We start from the raw sequence: 14,493 nt of genomic DNA, 5'->3' as shown, positions 1-14,493 counted from the left end.
AACCAGAAGCATGGTCTCAGGGCTTTGGGTAGCAGAGTTAACAGTCAGTGGCACAACTCCTTGGATCACCCAGATCTGCTCCCGAGGTGGCAGTGCCACTGCTACTGCCAGCTCAAGAAAAGGGTGAACCCCTTACGTGCAGAAGAGAAGAAAGAGAAGGAGCCTCCTACTGCAAAGAACTTGTAGAGATTTACTCACAGTATTTGAGTAGAGGTCTTGAGATTGACTTAAAATTAAAATGAATATATTATTGAATATACAAAATACATTCTAATAAAAAAAAGAAACTAAATGTAGAAAGAGAGAGAAATAGAAAAGCACATATATGTCTGCCTGATAAAATATGATCACATACTTTAACAAACTCACTGAGGTTGCACGTCTGTTAAGGGCTACATCACTACCATAAGAAACACCCACATGGGTGCATGTTTGTCTCATACAAGAAACCTTTGATCTCTGCCTTCAGGAAGGCCACATGTCAAATAGAAAGGAAGAGGACAACAGCATGTGGCTGTTGCCTTTGGCAAGGAATAAGCTAGAAATTCCAAACAAATTCTAACTTTAGACCTCAGAGATCCAATAGCAAACAGAAGTCTACCCATAGATAGAGACATGTACTGACACACGAAGCCTGTAGTTATGAGCAGCCTTATCCCACAATAAAAATACGTGCTGGACAAATTTTCCAGAGATAATCATTCCCAGGAGGGAAAAGACTTCATTGAAGTTTTGTGGGCTTTAAAAAGTGTTTAAAATAATTTAAGACACAGTTTCTTTAGCTAGAGGAATTTCTTAGATTACACAATTTCTGTTTTTATAATGTACCAACATTGCACACATGGGAATATTTAGTAAACACGCTCTTCTAAGATTTTTTTTCTTTATATTCCTTGGTGTAACACAAGGCACAACCCTCAGCAACAGCTGAGGCTGTGGCTCACAAGAGCAGCTGTAGTATCAATATTTTATCCATAACCAAGAGGGAGAGCAGAGAAATACATGTCCTAATTCACCCAGCTATAGGCAGTGTCATTTTGCTAGGGCCAAGTAACTGAATGAAAACTTCTCGGCACAGGGCATTAAAAAATATATTTGTTCATCCACTGGTCTAATTCAGGCACTTCTAATTTCTCTGGAAATTAACCTTTAGTTGAGCATTTTTCCCATGTAGTAAACCTAGAAAATTATTTCAAAAAATTATATTTATATGGCTTATTCCTTGGTATTGTTCCACATACATGATTCAGGTGTTAAGTGTCAATCAATAACAAAGTCAGAATCATGCTGTGAGAGTTGTAAAATCCACCACCATGTCAAAATGTCAGCCCTAAACCAGAGCTTTATGCTTTAAAAAAGACAAACAAGGGAATAAATCTAACTGGGTTTAGGGGAAATATTCATGTTGTTCAAATTAATCATAAATTTCTGGGCTTTTAAAAATATTTCACCACTACCCCTCCTCTGAAATGTATATTTAAATAGACTTACAGAATTATTGAATCATGTAGGTTGGAAAAGACCTTTAAGATCATCTGTCCAACAGTTAACATAACATTACAAAGATCATCACTAAACCATGTCCCTAAGCACCACATCTACACAGCTTTTAAATACATCCAAGGATGGTGATTCCACCACTTCCCTGGGCAGCATGTTGCAATGCTTGACAACATCTTCCGTGATGTAATATCTCCCAGTACCTAGTTTAAACCTCCCCTGGCGTAACTTGAGGTCTTTTCCTCTTCTGCTTGGTAGAAGAGACCAACACTCACCTCGCTACAACCTCCTTTCAGGTACCTGTAGAGAGAAATTAGGTCTTCCTTCAGCCTCTTTCTCTCCAGATTGAACAACTCCAGTTCCCTCGATTGCTCCTCATAACACTCGTGCTCCAGACCCTTCACTGGCTCCGTTGCTCTTCTTTGCACGTGACCCAGCAGCTCAATGTCCTTCTTGCAGTGAGGGGCCCAAAACTGAATACAGGATTTGAGGTGTAGCTTCATCAGCACCAAGTATAGGGACATGATCCCTAGTCCTGCTGGCCATGCTATTTCTGATACAAGCCAGGATGCTATTGGCCTTCTTGGCCACCTGGGCACACTGCTGGCTCATATTCAGCCCTCACTGAACCTTGGTAAAACTGTGACACCAGCAAAGTCTCAGATGACAGGACCACAGGATGACTGAGGTCAGCAGAGACCTCTGGAAGTCATCTGCTCCAACTGTCCTGCTCAAGTAGCCCGAGCCAGAGTCAGTCGCCCAGGACTGTATCCATGCGGCTTTTGAATATCTCCAAGGAGGAAGGCTCCACAATGTCCATCATTAACCTGTTCCAGTGGTCTAAAGTTCTGGGAACTGGGTTTCAAAAAAGATGTGGACCAGCTGGCAAGTATTTAGAGAAGAGCAAAGAACACAATCAGAAAATGTGGCCTGTCCAGAAAGGTGGACATGCTAACAGGGCTATAAGTCGCATAAGGACTGACGTGTGGTCAGACAGCCATTGCCTACTCCATGAAGCAAGAAGTAACAAACTCACATTCCCAAGGGAAAGATTTGCATCAGAAGTTGGGACCAGGGTAGAGGGGCAGAATCCCCCAGCAGTTTTTGAATTATAAGGATAATGGAGCACTTGATAGTGGCTGGAAAGGTGAGAAATCATCCATCAATGAGACCTGACTGGACAAATTTCTGCCAGCAATCACTTTGTTAGGGCAAAGCCTGCCTCTAGGCAGAGGCACAGTACCAGCAGGACTGTTAAATCCTTTCCATCACACTTTAATCCCCTTGCCCTTCAACTGTTGCATCTCACTGATTTCTAAAACTTACATGCTCGTGTGTCACTCATTCCTCCGCAGCCTGAGGGAATTTCTAGCATACACAGTCTTAGGATCTTGTGTTTTTCTTTGCTGTTCGTTTAAAGGTAAGAAGGGAGGGAAGGAGTGAGCACTAGAAACAGACGGCACGACACACAAAAGGAAGAACACAGGATAAGGCCAAACCTGGAGGGCTGCAATACAGCAGCAGGTGGCAATAAACTTATAAACTTAAACAAGAGGTGGAACATCTTTCTGTGGATGAGACCTGGCTCACTCCTTCAGCCCCTTACTTCTGCTTGCAAGGCTTAAAGAAGCAGAGCTGCTCTCTCTGTGCAAGTAAGTGAAACTTAAATGAAGCAACCTGCAAGCATGCTGACAAAAAAGCCCAGGTTATCTGCATACAGACATCGGAGCTTTAATTCCGGCAGGGAGTGAATGGAAGTAATGAGGTGGGTGGTCGTCTCTTCTCCCAAATAAAAAGTGATAAGACAAGAGGAAATGGCCTCAAGTTGCACCAGAGGGGGTTTGGATTGGATATTAGGAAAAATTTCTTCACCAAAAAGGATTATTAAGCATTGGAACAGGCTGCCCAGGGAAGTGCTTGAGTCATCCTCCCTGGAGGTATTAAAAGACAGGTAGACAAGCTGCTTCGGGACATGGTTTAGTCGTGAACTTGGCAGTGTTAGGTTTATGGTTGGATTTGATCATCTTAAGAGTCTTTTCAAACCTAAAGGATTCTCTGAAGAAAAGATTGTTACAAAGGTCAGGTTTAAGTTGGAGCAAGTCCCAGACTCTAAAAAAAGCAATGCTGAACACGCACTGGGGACTAACTGGAAGCCAGTGAAACAGCACTATTCTACCCTGCCATTCAGGAAAAGCTATCCAGAAGCAGAATGTTGAGCTTTCAGTACCCAGCAGTAGGAACAATTCTGTTCTGGTAGTTGTCTCCTCTTTGCACAGACACCAGACATGAGAAACTTAAGGATTTGAAGGTGTTACAGACACACAGCAATCAAATCCTATGGAAAACTATTGCATTCACCTGAAACAAGTCAGTGAAACAAAAATAGTTTGATAAATCAGGGTTTTTTTCCAGCAATCCGTTGGTTTTTCAACTGCCATAACTGCAAAAGCATTAACAGATCAAGCCTCTGAAATCAATAGTGTTTTATTTTGTTCCACTGACACAACTGCAGTACCCTATTAAATCAAAATGCAACATCATCCAGTGATGTTACAGCTTACCCACTCACTCAATATGAATCATCCACTGAAAAGAAGGAAATAATCAGGCAACGAGGATCTACAGCATGTGAAAAAAGACTATCAACTGGATAAAATACCTGCCCTCTGCACCACACATTTGAAGAAGAGTCTTGGTATGATCAGTGCAGAAAAGAACACTAAGTGGCTGGTTTTGCTTGAGATACTAGTACATGCCCAAGGCTTCAGCCCTACCCGTTGTTTACATATAAGAAAGGCACCTCAGGGATGGCACGAAAGGGATGTCAACCAACCACCAACCAAGAGGAACCTAAGTAAAAGGGTTTGGGTGTAACAAGTGCAAGATGAGGGAACTCACGATGTGGCCATTAAAAAGCTGCAATAAAATGCTGCTAACTTTCTGTCTTTGAGGGCTAAAGACACTTAGCAAATCAGAGCAGATATACCTGTGCCACCCTTGGACTAGTGCATGAAAGCAAAGAAAGAATTGGAAAAGGATTTTAAACTGCAAGTGGCTACTCTTGCCAGCTTGTATCAGTTCTGCGTTCCTTTAATCATGTATTTTCCTCCCTTAAGGTAAGGAGGAGGTGTGATTAGAAGTCACTTTCTTTTCCTGAGAAGAGGATCAGAGCTGCACTGACTGATGTGCGTTTGACAGGAACAATGCTGGGAAGTAAAAAATGTGCATTAAAAATGTACTTTATATTTTGCTTATATTCCCCCTCTGTCAGTTATGTGTCACTTGAATGTAAAAGAGACAGCACAGTATGCGAAGATGTTTCTGAAGCACTTAGTTTGAAGTAGGACATCAAGGCAGGGAGTCTACACAGCCCCTCATTGTGCCGTCAGGCCACGCTGTCACCCCTCACTGACAGGGCAAGACAACAGGAGCATTGGCTCACTATTGAACCCTCACCTGGAAATCCACACTTGAGAAATGGTCACTATCACAGCTAAGAAACCCTTGTCTCCTTTAGGAATAAACCACAAAATTAGTTTCAACTGACCTGTTTTTCCTCAAATTAAAAAACTGCAATTGCTAGAAAACAACCTGACACACTGAATAAGAATAAATTTCTATCTCAAATATCAAACTAAATTAGATTTGAGACAGAAAATATCTTGTCTGTTTGTATATATACATATAAATATAGAATCATAGAATAGTTTGGGTCGGAAGGGACCTTAAAGATCATCCAGTTCCAATGCCCCCTGTGATGGGTAGCAACACCTCCCACTAGATCAGGGGGGATCTTGTCCTAGTAGTCCTATAACTGGTCGTTCCATAAATTTGCAATTTTCTTTATAAATTAGAATTTTCAAGAGTGATTCTTTAGAGAGGTAATCGGTTTTACTGAAGACTATGAAAAGATCAGTGTGTTTTGGTAGAAGCAAAAAGGAAAAATAAAAAAAAAGGACTCATTTATGCAGGCTTAAGTTGCCTTCAGTCTCCAGAGCCCCCTGCAGACAGGGCAGGCATGGAGGCAGCAGGGTAAAATGCTTTGCAGGCAGTAGCTTGCACTAAACAGGACAGCAGGCAGCAGCCACCCCAATGAGCCCATTAGACATGATGTTCCCACGGTAATACAGCATTTCAGTGTGAATACGGGGTAATCATCACCTGTTTCTGAGACCTACAGCAGAGACTGGACCCTCTGCTTGCCACAGGAAATGTTTCTCAATTTTCTTATGTTTAATGTTACAGTTTCCAGGGGTTTCAAGGTGCAGCTCACGTTGCAACTTCCCAAACACACGACAGATACGAGGAGCCTCGGGAAAGATCAAGGGAAGGAAAACAAAAGGGATTTGTGCAGGAAGACAAGAGAAAACACAAGACTAATGGGCAACTGCAGTCCTTTAGAGTTTAAGGATACTATACTTAACACTCCTCCCCAACACAGTATGATATAAAGATAAGCTTCTGACAACAATTACTATATCTGTACAAGTCAGCAGGGCTAGAATTGGGTTGAAACTCCCCAAAGGAGTTATTTAAACCACAGGCATGATGCCTGAAGCACTGAGAAGCAACCTTAATGCCCTTCAAAAACTATCAGGCAACCAAATCCCAGCTATTGTCACCTAGTACTGGCATGATAAGATGAAAATATCTCCTTGTTTTGGTTGTTGTTGGGTTTTTTTTCTTGGGTTTTGGTTTTGTTTCCTTTTGTTTTCTTTCAAGCACCCTGCAAATTATAAATACCAGTTCATCAGTCTTTTCATAAGTAAAAGCTCTATGGTTGCAAGTCACACTGGTGCCCCAGTTCCTAACCACTATCCTTGACTAGCAACTGATATTTTTAAAATTCAAGCTGCTTCGAACATTCCAGTCATTATCTTGTAGTTATGGTAGTCACATACCCCAGTGCCACCTGAGGATCAGACAAGATTGGGTCACTGTGTTAAGTATCTCATAAACTAACCCTATGACATCCCTGTCCTCAAAGCACCCGCAATCCAGTCTCATCCACTATGCAGTCTCCTACAAACACTGAAGTACTGAATCTGAGTAAAATCAAAATACATATGGACGTGCCTCATGGAAACTCTTCCATGTGTATTTTTGTGCCCTTCAGAAGTTTTCCCAAAACTAAAGTATACATAGGAATAATCTATTTAAGAGTATTTAATTTTTAAACAAAATGTCTTACAGCAGTGATCAATCTTTTACTAGAGTTCATCATCACTTTCAGAAATGCTTTTCAGCCTAAAGAAGTGCCCCTCTCTCCTGCCCAAGTGGCTTTTTGAATCTACCTGCAGACTTCTCCAGCAGGACCACCACAATTGCCATCAGGAAAGGCAACTGCAGGTGTTACATGGGCAGCAAAGATAAATGCTTGGCCAATTTTTCACTTTTTGTAGGAATGCAAAGCTCCAACGGATACCTCCATATCACTGGGTATCTGAGACAACTAAGGCATTTGTTGGGCAGTAAAGACATCTCTATAGGCATATGTCCATACATCACTGGAAAAGCTTCAGGCAGATGCAGGAACAGGACTGCAAAATCCTTTGTGTCTTTTCTGCCACCTGCCCTGGCTTTTAAAGCTTGACTGTGGTGCCATCCTCTGGTTTTTGAAATGTTTTGGGGTTTTTTGTTTGTGGCCAGAGGAAGGCTCTGAAGCGCTGTCAGGCCTGTGATTACAGAAGCGGTGGCTTTGCCTTGGCCCTTCGATCTACTGTCTCTGCAAACAGCTGTCCACTACTGCTCAAGAGGATTACGAACCCTTCACAGCACTGCAGAGAAGGTGATAAGTACAATTATTTACAGGACCTCAAAAGCTTCCACATGACAGGGTTCTTCATAAAACAAGTATTTTACTACAGCATGGCATGTTAATAGCCTACTAATCACCATTAAATGATGCTATTAAATACTACACAATCTATAATTATTTGCAGGCACATCTACTGGTGAGGATGTCAGACCATACCGACACAGTAACAACACCTGAGGAATCAGTAGCACAGAGGACTTCTGGGGGATTTTTTAATCTTTTTTTTTCTGAAGCGAAGCGCTGTAAGACACAGCTGCAATCTTGGCATTTAAAAGTTGCTTCTCTTTGCAGATCATTCAGCTTTTACTGTTGATAGGAGAGGCATGTTCCTTGTGTTTGTTTTCATCCCTCACAACTTCATCTTTCACTCTCTGGACAGTATTTCCCAAAACAGGTGAAACAATACAGACAAAATAGGCATTTGTGTAGTACAGCACACTCCAAGACTGTACTTATATCACTGAAATGAAATTACCTGCAAGGTCTCTTGCCTGCCAACAAAAAGAAAAGAGGCTCAAAACATATAATCTCAGATTCTAGGAAGATTCCTAAACATTTTTATAGGAGTAGCATCACAACATCCTTTGAGGAGCCTGTGACTAGGCAAGCTCCCAACTGCTGCCTCTGCCTTCCCCTCATCCCACACAACACAGCACCTAATCTTCCTCATGAAAGTGGCATTTCTTAAGTTTAAAGTAGTAAGTGTGGGGCATAAAAGATCCTCTTCCTGAGAGGCAGAATCCGACTGCTGCAATGGTGAGGAATCACTCTGCTTCCAGTCTCAGTCTTTCTGCAGAAAAGTTACAGGCATTTGCTCTTGTGTCAGCATTGTCCTTTAACATAAGTAATTTTCTTCTTGAGCTTTTTTCGAATGGTTTTAAAATAAAGTGCTGCTTGCTGAGACCTTATGCAATATGAGCTGTTCCTGTGACCATACTTTGGGTGCATTAACTTCTTTCCAAACACCTAAAAAGTTATCGTCACCAACAAAATATCAGTATTGTTTTCCACCAGTAGTGTATTTTATATGTTCCAAGAGATGCCACGAAAAGTTGTAGCACTATTTCTTGTTAATACCACTGTATGCGACTGTAAGAGATGCACCTCAAACTCAGCAGCACATGCACCTTTGGTAAAGGTGGACAGCAGCATTTAGAGGTGCATTGGGATTAACCAGAGCAGCAGCCTCCAAATGAGCAGTGTGCTGGTTCCTGTGCTGTGTCCTAAGAAATGAAAAGGTAGAGCTGATAACCTACATTCCAGTCCTCCTTATATATTGGATTTCTAAACGAATGCATCTGCAGTTGTATGCACAAACCACTCCTTACTCTGCTGTCACCAAGGCCCTTATATCAGGAACACGCAAGACAGCGAGGAGCGTACAATTACAGGAGCAGAACCCCAAGTCTTTGCCATCAGCCCGTTTCCTCAGGACAAGTTTTTAAAGGATTTTCTTAAACTTTCGGCTTTACTTTCTCTTAAATTTTGGTCCGTTTCCACTGGCACGGCAACCTCACTGCTGAGGCTATATCTCCAGTAGTACATGCACAAGTATGCACTAGCCAGGGTCTGACTGCCTTAGCAAGGAAACACTAAGGAGTTTAACTCAGTTTAAGGAGTTTAACTGGGGAGCTACCAACTATTCTCCCGAGAAGACAGCTTTCAAAACCTATCAGAGATGCATCAATGGGAGCAAGTTCTGTTCCACTTCAGGATCTTATTCCCAAACAAGAAGGATACATGCACATCTGCCTAGGGATATTTATATGAACAAACTGCCTGTGCAAACATGGTAGGGATGTATTTTGAGCCTCCCATGTGTAATGCAGGTGTGTGAAGGCAGCCGCAGGTCAGTCAGCTCCTGCTGGTACACAAAAATTAAACCCGGCCACGAATTGCACAGTGTTCTTGCAGTGTGAGACAGGGCTGAGGGCATGCAGGTATTTCTGGTACAGTATAGCTTTGATCTGGGTCTGAAAGAGATTTTTAAGTGCCTTCCTGCTGTTGTAATGTAATGAAAACTCAGCAATATTATATCATAAACTGTATAAAAAGATGTAAGATGTTAACATTAAGAATAAAGGGCAAAACAGTCTATTTTCAAGGTCTCCTATTGCTTTTATCTTTAACTTGCTACGATAAAGGATTTCCCATAATTTAAGTAGCTTCTTATGTACCTTATTAAGAATATTCTAACATTAACCTTACATTTACCTCTGCAGTTTTCAAGCCTTTTGTTGGTTTCCCAGCTACAGACTTTATCAGACATTCTCAACACTTTTTTTTATTGCCTCTGGGTCATTATAGATTTTAACTCTACTTTTCTTTCAAAAGATTCTTCCAAAGATACATACAGGCTGGGTAACACAATAACCTTCACCCTGGAGCTTGCTGTTTTGTCTAATGATCCATGGCCACGAAAATGGTATCACCGTTTAAGTGAAGCAAGGTTTTTCTCCATCAGCAACTGAATTCAAAGGCATAGCAATGGTACCTACAGATGGTTTTAATCAGCCTGATGGGAAAAAAACTCAAACCAGCACATTATATGACCTCTAATCCCGATCGCCAGGTCAGATTTCTGTTCCCAAAGTCACGTTTATTTTGTTCTAAAAATGTCAAGGGGTGCCAGCAAGCAGTGGGCCAATTCTGGCTCCATTAAAAAAATCTATCAAACCCTAAGCTATATTTTGGTTTGAAATCACAGCCAGCAACACGTATGGATTACTTTTTAGTCTTTGCAGAAGCTGTGGCTTTCTCATCCCAGTAGGCATCCTGGTGGAAGTTATGTAAGACAGTGCAAGGGACTCAAACCAAATAATGTTTCCATGTGCAGTCTAGGCTGCATTTTCAGCAATTTCAAAACTTGACAGATGCCTTTTTAAAATGTAGTTTGCTCCCAGTGAGCCATAAGGCTTTAATACTGGTAGTATTTTACCAGAAGACACTATAGCAGAGGAACAGCATTATGGTTCAGCCTCCTTAGCTAGGTTTAAGGACTGTCTCCTTGGAATTCAGTTACAGTAGTAAATAATTATTATCCTACCTGAAACAGAACAGGGGATAAGACCCATCTCAATTCCAAAACATGAAAATACTGAACAGCCTTGCAAATGTTTCATTAATTTCCATCATAAACTAACTGCTGGTGTTTATCTCGCTTTGATGTCTTGAGACACCCCAGATTAAAAAGGGTTGCTAGCCTCAAGCTTACTCTTCAGATCACAGCAGACATGTCAGGGGGGAGAAATTTGTCTTGCTGAACTTTCCAGCCTCCCTTGTTGTTAAAGAAAAATAACATTTGCAGATTATGGAGTGACTTCTTAGCACGAGTGTTTTCAGTTTGATAGCATGTGGCCTGTAGCTGCAATGTTGGGCTGTGCAGGAGCGTGGAAATCACTGGGTGGAGGACCATATTTTCACAGTGCAAGCTCTGATGCCCCCACAGAACAGAGGACAGACCCATACACATCACTGGTCTGAGTACTACAGAGCAACAGGTACCATTCAGAATTATTGTTCTCCACATTCAGTTTGTTTCACTTTTTCAACCGTATAACGTTTTCTTCCTAGGACTACAGTTGCAAGAGGCAGTGTTCTCAGTTATTATCTGACCTCTTCTTCTTCTTCTTCTTTTTTTCTCATGTGCTAGAAAAAAGCTTTGCTTTCCTTGCAAAAAAACCAAAACCCCAAGACACACGCTTCACTTGGAGAAGCGGCGCCTGTGAAGTGCCCAAACCCATTCACACTTTTTACATAAGAGATGGCAATTAATAAGACTCCAACAGTTTTGGATTTTAATTAATGAGATGATTAAAAGTCTGGACATACTATTGATTTCTATGCAAGGCATGATGAGAAATGAGGAACAAACAAAAGTTAATTCCTTTGAGCTTTAGACAATTCACCAAGTTTCTCCTGATAAAAAAACAGATGCTTAAAGCCTCCCACTATTATATCATCTTCCTGTAAAATAAGCAGCCAGAAAACGATCCCAAGTTTGTTACTGTACAGTTATGAGATAGTTTTGATTTTAAAAGTAGCTTAAAGGAGGGTCTAAATGACCTTGTCCCACTTGATCATTGAATTCCTTTCTCCCTCAGGCTTATCTCTTGTCAATACATTATTTGTGCACAGACAGTGGTAAAAACATGTTGTACAGCACCAGATCAGAGAGGACAACACAATTAGTCATTTGTACAGTGCTGCTCACAAGGTTATTTGCTTTCATTATAAATAAGCAAGAGAATCAAGCAATATGTCACCTTTCTGACTCCATCTTTAGCTTGAATGACAAATGACACTTGCAGTGTCAGATGATTTGTTTAAAGTTAGTATCTAGAAATACTGTGCAGCATTTTTATTATGCTAAATGTTTCTCACTCGCATGTCACAGCCCATTCCTGCAAGAATAAGTCTCTGGGACAGGAGACTCTTGAGATTCTAAGCCTGCACATAGTGGAGGATGGTAAAGGTCGCAGCCCCCAGTACACTCCAACATGTTTGTTTTCCTCCCAGCTCTACGTTTCATATCTCCTGAGCATTAGGCTCATTTACAGAAAACTGTAAATATTCCCTCTACAGTGAAGTTGTAAGCATCTAAGAACAAAGAAACAAACAAATGATAATCAGTAATGTCACAAGGCGCTACAGTTACAAATATACTATAGAACTTACTCTGAATAAGATGAAAATAACAGGTGGAAATGACAGCTCTCATAGCCATAACGCACCTCAAGCTTAAAATGGTTTGAGCAGTTTAACAAGTCTAGCCATTCTCTTTTCTGTATTATTAGGAGAACCGTATGGAGTACGCAAGCTGTGGATGTACAAACGATTTACACAGTGGTATAAGAATATCTCAATTTAATTCTCTACACTAATTCCTAGTGCTGCAGGTTCAGATAATTTTCATTCCTTTGCTCGGGCACTGCTCTGCCGCTGTGGGAGCTGCCTCCCAGCACCATCCCAGTGCAGTTCAGTGAATCCTCGCAGAAGAATCACCAAGGATGTCCGAGCGCAGGGGGCTGCTGCTGTAGCTGCAGGACTGTTGCATCCCCAGGGCAACATCACCCCTCCCTTCCCAGCTCACACAGGACCGCAGTGATGAGGAGGGACTCTGGTAACTCCTCCTGTGATAAGACAACCTGTGTGTTTTAATGTGCTCCCCCCTTTAACCGCTTGTTAACTCATGAGCAGACCCCTCAGGTCCTACAGAAGTCAATATGTTGTGACAGGAATTCCTTGCAAAACAACATCCAAAACACTAACCACTGTCCATGTTTCCCTTGTTCCTTCAAAGGCATGAGGTGAAAGCTTCTCTCCACCAAACCCAGCCCGGGGGGCAGCTCCCACACCCACCACTCCCCACACCTGCAGAGGGTGCGATCCCATCTCCTCAAGGGACGAGTGCCCAGCACAGCGTCCCCCATCCCACAGGGATGTGTAACCCACCAGGAGATGGAACCCTCCATCCCCAGCGGGCTTTCTGGCTGCCGTTCCACCCCACCCAGGGCAGCGCTGTTGGGAGACCTGATGCAAAAAGTAGTTACTATTACCAAAAAGTGCAATATTTTTGATTCAAGCTGAAGTAGCGTTACGTTTCATCTAAGTAATTGCACTTCTTTTTGAAAGTTAGGCAGAATGTCCCTCTGATAGCATGTTTTCTTTCAAACAATGTTTTTCCAGACATTGTTCATCCTTTGGAGATGATAACACCTTGTGTTCACTATGATCTGTGGTGAACACATGACTCTTCTTCTGTAATCACCCCTGTTTGCAGCCTTTCTCTACTTCAAATGCAAGGTCAGGCACAGAGATGGCTCCAAAGCTCCAAATTAGCAAGAGTTGTGACAGTTGTAAGGTTCATAATAACATCAAAATCAGTCCTTGGAAAGTACCAGAATTTGCATAAGAGTTGTGGGAAAATTTATAGATATGTGTGCAAGAGGGCAGGGAAAGGAAGGTAATAATTTGGGTCGGAAGGGACCTTAAAGATCATCCAGTTCCAACCCCCCTGCCCTGGGCAGGGACAACTCCCACCGGCCCAGGCTGCCCAAGGCCCCATCCAACCTGGCCTTGAACACCTCCAGGGATGGGGCAGCCACAGCTTCCCTGGGAAACCTGTGCCAGTGCCTCTCCACTCTCATGGTGAAGGAATTCCTCCTTATGTCTAGTCTAAATCTGTCCCCCTCCAGTTTACACCTGTTCCCCCTCATCTTATCACTACAAGCCTTTGTGGACAGTCCCTCCCCAGGTTTCTCCTAGTCCCTTTGGCTCCTGGACGGTCGCTCTAAGGTCTCCCTGGGGTTTCCTCCCAGCTCTCACCCGCCCTCGGACGGGAGGCAGCCCCGCTGAAGGTCGCTAACATCTTTCTAAACCCCCCGAAGGAGCCCTAGAGAGGTCCCCAGCCCCGTACCTCGTCCTCCGCGATGCACCTTGACGAGCACCTCGGCGCGGCCCCCGGCGCGGAGCTCCCGCCGCAGGAGGAGCCGCCCCGACGCCCTCTCGACGGCCACGGGCGCGGCCGGGGGAGCCGCCAGCTCGAACCAGGCGCCGGGCGGCCGCTCCCGGCCCCGCGGGACGGTGAACACGGCGTCGCCCACCCGCGCCCCGCGGGGCAGCCGGGCCGTGTAGCGCCGAGCCCCGCGCCCCGACGGCACCGACCGCGGCTCCCGCCGGGCCCCGGCGCCGCGCGGAGCCCCCGGGCGGGGAGAGAGCGCGGGGAGCGGCGGCGGCGGCCCCCACGGAGCCCGGGGGCATCGCCGCGCACCGCGCTCGGGCAGCCGCGGCGAGCGGGAGGCCGGGCGGGGGGCGGCGGCCGCGCTCAGGAGCGGCGGCAGCAGCGGCAGCAGCAGCAGCGCCGGGAGCCGCGCGCCGAGCATCCCGGCACCGCACGGCCCGGCACCCGGCACCGCAGCGCGCTCCGCAGCACCTGTCACCGCTCCGCCCCGCACCCCGCGGCACCCAGCACCGCCCCGCAGCCCCGCAGCCGCCCCCGCAGCCCGCGGCACCCACCGCCGCGCCGCCCCCGCCCCGCCCCGCGCGGCCCCCGCTGCCCGCTCCGAGCCGGGGGGGCTCGGGCCGCCCCGCCCCTGCGAGAGCGCCCGGCGGCTCCCGGCCGGTCCCGCCTGCCGCAGCCTCACCGTCCTCACCGTGAAGTTCTTCCTTATGTC

At 44.5% G+C, this 14,493-nt stretch overlaps 1 protein-coding gene across 2 annotated transcripts in view; it reads right to left on the bottom strand.

Annotated features, from left to right (window-relative positions):
• LOC138719267 (neural-cadherin-like) overlaps positions 1-13,965 on the bottom strand; it is a 56,528-nt gene extending 42,563 nt beyond the window's left edge. Inside the window, exon 1 of one of the 2 annotated variants that reach the window (XM_069854364.1) lies at positions 13,737-13,965. The gene's annotated coding sequence lies outside the window, so the exon portion shown is untranslated. The remainder of the gene's footprint in view (positions 1-13,736) is intronic. The other variant, XM_069854365.1, reaches the window with a different exon arrangement.
• Between the last annotated feature and the right edge of the window lie 528 nt (positions 13,966-14,493).

This window comes from Phaenicophaeus curvirostris, chromosome 3 (assembly GCF_032191515.1).
Source record: "Phaenicophaeus curvirostris isolate KB17595 chromosome 3, BPBGC_Pcur_1.0, whole genome shotgun sequence".
In the NCBI taxonomy this organism is placed as follows: Eukaryota; Metazoa; Chordata; class Aves; order Cuculiformes; family Cuculidae; genus Phaenicophaeus; species Phaenicophaeus curvirostris.
The sequence above is the reverse complement of the archived record's forward strand: the minus strand, read 5'-3'. Positions and strand labels throughout refer to the sequence as shown.